This window comes from Physeter macrocephalus, chromosome 2 (assembly GCF_002837175.3).
Source record: "Physeter macrocephalus isolate SW-GA chromosome 2, ASM283717v5, whole genome shotgun sequence".
In the NCBI taxonomy this organism is placed as follows: Eukaryota; Metazoa; Chordata; class Mammalia; order Artiodactyla; family Physeteridae; genus Physeter; species Physeter macrocephalus.
In genome coordinates this window covers 95,197,474-95,206,028 of record NC_041215.1, presented here as the reverse complement: position 1 = coordinate 95,206,028, position 8,555 = coordinate 95,197,474, and the positions used below count along the sequence as shown (strand labels likewise).

At 40.6% G+C, this 8,555-nt stretch overlaps 1 long non-coding RNA gene across 3 annotated transcripts in view; it reads left to right on the top strand.

Moving 5' to 3' along the window:
- The window catches only part of LOC114484373 (uncharacterized), a 210,092-nt gene that overhangs the window by 148,321 nt on the left and 53,216 nt on the right, over nt 1-8,555 (top strand). For all 3 annotated transcript variants that reach the window (XR_008618881.1, XR_008618880.1, XR_008618882.1), the window contains exon 4: nt 621-705. This is a non-coding gene — a long non-coding RNA (uncharacterized lncRNA). The remainder of the gene's footprint in view (nt 1-620; nt 706-8,555) is intronic.

Below are 8,555 nucleotides of genomic sequence, written 5' to 3'. Positions count from 1 at the left end.
ACCGGGTTCGCGCCCCGGTCTGGGAGGATCCCACGTGCCGCGGAGTGGCTGGGCCCGTGAGCCATGGCCTCTGAGCCTGCGCGTCCGGGGCCTGTGCTCTGCAACGGGAGAGGCCGCAGCGGTGAGAGGCCCGCGTACCGCAAAAAAAAAAAAAAAAAAAAAAAAAAAAATGAGGGTTTGGTAATGTGTTCTCTTTAACAATCATCTTCCTCCTTCTCGAATACCTGTTATGGAAAATAAAAATCTAATATGTATACAGTAATTATCTTATGTATAAAAAACTTTATGTGTAAGGTATAATATATTCTTCTTTACATTCTTCTCACACTCAAATATTCATGTCAAAGGAGTAAAAAATTGACATAAGTAAATAATATCACTTGTCTGATTTTGGATGATGTCAGCCTGTGTCAAAAATGCATACTTAGGTTTAAGGGAGAGACAGCTTTAACTAATCATTCCGTCTGTTCCCCAAATTCCTCAGCTTCTTTGAAGTTAGGAAGACCATGTGATTAGCTGTGGCCAATGAAATGTGAGCAGAAGCCGCAGGTAGTCCTTCTGGGCAGAGGTAGTGAAAAACCCATCTGAGATTCTCCTCTCTCTCTATATCCCTGCTGCAGTGACCAAGGAGCTGTTTTAGCCACAGGATGGCAGAAACTCCATCATCATGGTCCTTGAATAAGATGGCCTCCCCATCTGTAATGGGTATGTAGCAAGAGCAAGAATTAAACCTTTCTTGTGTTAAGCCACTGGGTTTCATATTAATTGGGTAACTGCAACATTAGCCTATCTTGTCCTGACTTACACAAGTCTCACACATTCTATGTATCTTGTTCATCCTCCACATCAAAAATTCCAAATGTTGTGGAGGCTCAAAGCCACCACTAATCATTCTCAAACTGGTTACATGGGATTTGACTTCCTAGCTATAAAGGTAAAGAATCAGGACTTTAGAGCAGAGACAGGTGAGAGCTCCCTTCTTGTGAGTGCAGGAGTGATATTAATGCGAATAAGAGGCAGATATAGTTTTGGATATTTCCAGGCCTAAAATAACTTATGAAATAAATGTATATTATGCTTACAGTATGTGAGAACCAATAATGGTATATGGACATATTGCTCTGCTAGGCAAGTACATTGTATCACTTACTCTCCACCAGTTAATCATGAAAAGCGATGTATGGCAAGGAGTGGAGAAGTTAGTTTACAAAAAGGGAATATGAGATGAAGCACAGACCCTTTATACTCCTTCGGTATCTAATGGCTTTAAATGAATTCTCCTTAACTCATTGAATGATGCTTTTCTCTTGTATCTGAATTTTTTATAATGAGCGTGTATTTTTTAAATATATTTTTAAATTATTTATTTTTATTTATTATTTATTTTTGGCTGTGTTGGGTCTTTGTTGCTGCACGTGGACTTTCTCTAGTTGCGGCGAGCGGGGGCTACTCTTTACTGCTGCACGTGTGCTTCTCATTGCGGTGGCTTCTCTTGTTGTGGAGCATGGGCTCTAGGTGCGCAGGCTTCAGTAGCTGTGGCACGCGGGCTCAGTAGTTGTGGCTGGTGGGTTCTAGAGCACAGGCTCAGTAGTTGTGGCTCACGGGGGGCTTAGTTGCTCCGTGGTATGTGAGATCTTCCTGGACCAGGGATCGAACCCATGTCCCCTGCATTGGCCGGTGGATTCTTAACCACTGCTCCACCAGGGAAGTCCCTATTATTTTTATAATTAGAAAAAGGTATTTCTGTTTTGGAAAATAAAAATCACTGTTGGTGAATGAAGAATTAATAATTGTTTCTGGGGCTTCCCTGGTGGTACAGTGGTTAAGAATCCACCTGCCAATGTACGGGACACGGGTTCGATCCCTGGCCCGGGAAGATCCCACATGCTGTGGAGCAACTAAGCCCGTGCACCACAACTAGTGAGCCTGTGCTCTAGAGCCCATATGCCACAACTACTAAAGCCCGCGCGCCTAGAGCCTGCATTCTGCAACAAGAGAAGCCGTGACAACGAGAAGCCCGCGCACCACAACGAAGAGTAGCCCTGCTCGCCGCAACTAGAGAAAGCCTGCGTGCAGCAACAAAGACCCAATACAGCCAAAAATAAAAACAAATAAATAAATAAATTTATTTTTAAGAAAAGAATTGTTTCCTCCATTGAGCTGGCAAAAACAGTGCTTATCAGCTTCCTTAACTATAATTCAAGGGCTAAGTTCCTTGACGGCAGATGCAGGTTGCAATTCTAGAAGCAAGCACAGCAGGGAGGCGCATCATAGAGGCTCAAATATGGGAGTTGCATATTGAATGACTACCTACCCTGTGCCTATTGATCCATCATCTCTGTCATTCTGGGATTATTTCATTTAGTTTCAAATGATATTCTTAGTAGCTTTTGTGGGCTCTGGACTTGCCCATGAATTCACACTTGCCAGGGTCTAGAGATGCAATCATGGAATTGCCCAAACAGTGAAAATCTGTGAATTTCTTGTTAAGTAAAATCTCTGTGCATAGACTTCACTTCACCATCATCATTATTCTCCCAGGTAAAACAAGGCAAGCAATTACATTGCCAATTCCCTATCTTTTTACATCTTTGTATTGGGTATTTACTGCATGTAGATAAGTATATCAGAAATTATCTTGTTATAGCTGTAAATAAAATTCTTCTTATCCTATTACCCACTTACCTCCTTTTTCTGTGGCAAGTTTTTTGCTGTCATTTCTTGGTCTATGAACAGCTGAAGGTCACTTTTTAGATAAGAAATGAGCCAAAGTATCTCAATTTTCCCATTTTTAAAAAGTTTTGACTATCAGGAATGTAAGATAGGGTTTCATTTGTGATAATTACCAAGTTTCAAGTAAGTGGTAGATGAAAATTGCCTGGTATTGTGTAAGGAGGGGGTAATTTAGAGTCTGTGGGAAGCAATTGGTATTTTAAATAAGCCTGTCTGTAGACATCATGTGTCTAAAACTATTTTAAAGGGCTCTATGAAGCTCTATGCCTTTAAATTTATCTTACTATTATAGTCATTTTACTAGCTAAGGAACTGCAGCCATCTATCTCTGGCTGTCTCTTTCTGACACCCACAGATGTATATACACCCACACACTCACCCACGCAAACCTACACTCTGACTCACATTCAAAACGATTGTCAAAAAATCCCCTCTCCTTGTCTAACTAAAGTGTTCCTTTCAAACACATGCTATTTGTTTGATCTATTTCCATGTATCTGTGAGTCAGCTGAGTCTTGTCCGATCTACCCAGTAGACTAAAGCCTACATGTATGTTTTTTCATATGGATCTGGCAAACCTGATTCATATTCTAGCATATGGAAATCGTAAAAGCCTGGTGAGCTATTTTTTTTACTGACAACACTTCTGACACCAAATGTGTGCGGTTTTTCCTCACACCAACCAATTTTCAAACTCTCCAGACACCAACTAGGTGTCCCACAATTCAGTTCTGACGCTAGCTACCAGTTAGTGCAGACCCCATAGGTTAAGGACTCATTCCTATAAGACTGCCCCCACTTCAGACAACCATCTCAAGTCCCAGGCCACCTGTACTTCTGATCGACAGGCTATAAATTGGGTGTTCCCATGACCCGCCTCTTCAGGTTCCATAATTTGATAGAACAGCTCACAGAACTCCGAAATAGTCTACTTGCTATTACCAGTTTATTACAAATGATGCAACTCAGGAGCAGCCAACTGGAAGGAGTGCACTGGACAAAGTATAAGGTGGCGGGGGGGGAAGGGGTGGCACAGAGCCCTCTGGGCATACCACCCTCCCAACACCTTGATGTCTTCACCAATTAGGAAGATCTCTGAAGTTTATCATTTAGGGGTTTTTAATGGAGGTTCCATACATGGGCATGATTGATTAAATCATTGAACATTTGTGATTAAATCAATCTCCAGCCCCTCTCTTTCTCCTTTGGAGGTCAGTGGGGTGGGCTTAAAAGTTCTATCTCTCTAATCATAAGGTTGGTTCCACAACCAGCCCTTATCCTGATGCTATCTAGGGGCCTACCAAGAGTCACCTCGTTAGCATATACAACTCAGGTATGATTGAAAGGGGCCACTATTGGTTTCTTGGATGCAAGACAAAATTCTAAAGTGGTGCTGCTTAGTTCAATGAGTTCAATCATCAATGATTGGCTGACTCAATGTCCTTTTTAAAATATGCCAACAAACCTAGGAACCCTAGTAGGGGTCATAGGAATAGGGCAGGCAGTTTGGTTTAGCAGGAGGGCTGGCCTCTTGGCCTGATTACCTCCTGATCCCCTGGTTCCCTTTCAAATCAGGACCAAATAGAAAAACACCAACCTTCCACCATTACCATCACCTTGTCTTCAGAGACAACTTCTAACAGAGCTGACTTCCTTCCCATGGGCCCCAAATCATCTGAGTCATGGGCTCTAGGACCTGATAAGTCTAACAGGAACGTGATGTGTATCAAAAATATCTATCAGAATGAAAACAACATTTTTATTAGATTGAGGGATAAAGAAGGGCATTTAAAACAATAGTCAACATCATGGTGCAGAATTTAAATATATGCTTACACCATTTGAGGTAAACGCTTGCTCAGCAAGAAACAGATTTCCATTTTTAACCACTCTTTTCTTGTGACCTCTGTGTAGATTGCAATTGAGAGACCTATGTATAGGAAACTTAACATTTTCAGAAGTAGCACATGAATTTTCAATGCATTCAAAATACAGATTAGTCTGAGGTTATCAAAATAGAGTCATATTTCAAAATAAGAAGTACTGTGAGTCAGGTCAGCCCTACCAATTATAGCAACCCTGTTTCTGAAAGGCTTAAGGCCTGGGCCAGCCTCCATGGTAGCAAAGCAATGTTTTATCAAAATGGTATAATTAGAAATGTGTGGCAGTATTTTAACCCCTCCTCCCAAGAGTTCCACAACACTTTTTTAACATGTTTATAAATATTTGCTTTTGTACCATTTTGGGGGGAGCTTTCCATACAAACATTTGGCTTCCAGTGAGTCATCCCCAGTCTGGTTCACACCCAAAAGCTGCCTGCTTGGCTATCAATGAATATTGGGCTCAATAACTTGCCTTATTTTTATAATCGGCTTGAATGAAGATGGAAAAGGTGGTAGAAGGAGAAAGACATATTCAGATAAATATAAGAAACTCTTGTTTCCTTACAAGAGTTTGACAACTATGCACCATAACCTAACTACCATTTAAGCTTAGCTCGATGCCAGATTGTGATGAATTTGTGTTTGGCCTTTAAAAAAACATCTGGTTAATTTTACCTAATAGTGTTACATTTTTCTAGTCATCATGTGTATTTTCTAGCTAAGGACATCCCAGAATTCAAATTCCTAACGAGACATTTTACTTTTACTGTTATAATTACAGTTATTGGATCCTAAAGCCATCAACTTAAAAAGCAAATGGAAGAATAAATCACCTTTCTGCCCATATTAAAATTGAAGAAAATAAGGGTCCTTAGCTGAGATTTTAATTCTTTTCTGAACTGGAATTGAAAAACTTTTCTTTTTGTAAATAAGGAAGCAACAGTTATTAAGCATATGAACTAGGAATGATTTCTATTTCCATTCCCAAAGGGCAAAATTTGGGAGTTGAAGTGGGACAGTATATATCCTGGAGGGAGGATATCGACATGGAAAGAAAAGAAACTAAAATTGCTTTGCATAATAATGTGAGTTATAGAATTTCTTTTAAAGAGAAATAAGTACCTTACAAATTAAGTAGAATATACTATTTATTCTTCTTTATTGGATTAGGAAGGATTGCAAACTCAGGCTCCCTATATCTTGAATTGAACACTATGTTCCCAGTCATATTTTGTTTGCATATTACGTATTAAATGCTTAGGAATGATCTTTGTGCTCTCTTACCTTCCTAAAACATTCTTCCCATTTTTTCTTGAAATATATATTTCTCTCTGTCTACATTTCATTCTTCCCAGTGTTTATATGGACTTGGATATAAACCTGTATCACTTTCTTCTTTACTTTAAGAAAAATGATCCTATTCATACACTGATGAATGGAAACTCTCACTTAGCCTTAGTGTGAAAGAGACAATAAGGAGTGGTGAGGACTGTGATAAAATAGAAAAGCATATGCCCATCTGAAATGAGTCTACTTCTAAGCACCAGAAAAAATGGCAATAGCCAGATCTTCCAATTTGTCAAAAAAAGTCTGAAAGTATTTCAATGTTTTATGAATAATTCAATGCTTTAAAAACAAGCAACTCCATTCTAAGAGGCTCAAAACGACAATAATTACCACTGGAAAACATGGGAGATTAAATATGTATACTTCAACCCACACTGGGGGAGGAGAGATATAGAAGGTACTGAGAAACTTGGTGTCCTTCGTGGCCTGTCTTCTACCTCTCAGCCCATTACCAATAGAAGTACTGTCCCACAGGACACTTGAAGGGCCAAGGGTCATCTCTGATCCTCTTGTGGAAGCCTTCCCTAATTTGCTCCAGAGTGAACACTTCACATTTGAATTCATTCTTGCTGGAAGAGATAGAAAAATCTTAGGGGCAACTATAAGAATAAGAAAAATAAACTTATATTGAGAGTTGGTCACTACTAATTCTTTCACTCAGCAAATATTTACTGACAGCCTGCTATGTGCTAGAACTATAAAGTTTCTGTGACATGTTAGGCACTATGTAGGCACAGGAAAGAAATAAGTTTAAAAAAAGACAAAAATGCCTGCCCTTGCAGAAATTATATCTATTGGGAATATAGAAAATAAAAACGAATAAGTATGATATATGTTAGGTTAGATGGTGATAAATGCTATGGAGAAAACTAGGGTAGGAAAAGGTCATTTCTCTGAGTCCCCAGTGTGTAAATGGAATAGACGTATTTGGTGATTTGCAGAACTTCCACACTGATCACTTGTACTGTGGGATAAAAGATATATTAGTGGGGAAGACCAAGTGGAATATATGAAACATTTGCTCCCTTACCAAGATAGTAAATTAAAAATAATATCACATCCTGGGGGAAATGGCAGATTAGTGCTACCCTTTCAGACCTAAAGAATGTAGGGTGATAATGCTCATTTATCCCCATTTAATTCACCAGTCTTGCCCTGACAAAAATGTCTGATCCTGGGGAATACGAAACTCAACCAAATAGTTGCCCTAATTGCAGTTGCTATGCCAGATGTATCAATAATATCTCTGCTGAAACACATTAATATGGCCTCAGGTACCTTGTGTTGATTAGCAGATGCCTTCATTTCCATTCCTATCAAGGAGAGGGAACAGATGCGTGTGAATAACACAGACATTTACAGTCTTAGCCAAGGTTAATTCTTTTGCCTTTGGTCATGATATAGCCCTAAGGAACCTGGACTGCCTGGACATTCTGCATATCACCACAGTGATCCACTATGTTGGTGATATCATGTGTGGTGATTTTCCAGTATGCCCACAAATCCTTTGGTATTTCTTCCTTCAAGAGGTGTAGCTTAATTTCTCTCCCCTTGAGTGTGGACTGGACTTAGTGACTTGCTTCTAACAAATAGAGTAGTGCAGAAGTGATGATGTGTGACTTTTGAGACATTACAGCTTCATTCCTTGCTCTCTCTTGGGTCACTTGCTATTAGGAAAGTCAGGTACCATGTGATAAGGACACTGAAGTAGCTCTACAGAGAGGTTCATGTGGAAAGGAACTGAGGCCTCCTGCCAAAAGCCATTTAAGCCATCATAAAAGCAGATCCTCTAGCCCAGTCAAGCCTTCAGATGACTGCAGTCTTGGACAGCATCTTGCCTGTAACCTCATGGGAGACCCTGAGCCAGAATCACTCAGGTATACCACTCCTGAATTCCTGACCTACAAAAACTGTGAGATAATAAACATTTACTGTTTTAAGCTGCTATGTAATTTCAAAGAGAGCAGCAGATAACTACTACATCAGGTTAATCAGAGCAGGTGATTAAGCAGTGTCAAGAATGTTAGAGGCCTTTGCAAAAAAACATGTGCTCTAGAGCGTAAAAGATATATCCTAAGAAGATTCAGAGGTTCTCCACCTCACTGTCTAGTGGACTGGGACATGCCAGGTGTCCCAGCACTAAGAAGAAGCATAGTGCCCAGTGGGCTTTTGGGGTTCTGGAGTCAGCATATTCAACCCTTGGAAATATTGCATTTAACCATTTCCTGAGTGACATGGAAGTCTGCCAGCTTTGAGTGGGGTCCAGAGGAAAAGCTCTGAAGAAGTCTCAGGCTATGGCACAAGGAGCACTGCTACTTGGGCCATACTGCCTAGCAGACCTATTAGAGGTATCTGTGGTGGGAGAAGAAATTTTGTGGCGCTTTCAGCAAGACCTAGTAAGAGAATCACCATGTAAACGATAGAGTTCTGGAACATGTCATGCCATCTGCAGCAGCGACCATTCAAAAAATAGTCCCTGGGCTTCCCTGGTGGTGCAATGGTTGAGAGTCCGCCTGCCGATGCAGGGGACACGGGTTCGTGCCCCGGTCTGGGAGGATCCCACATGCCGCGGAGCGGCTAGGCCCATGAGCC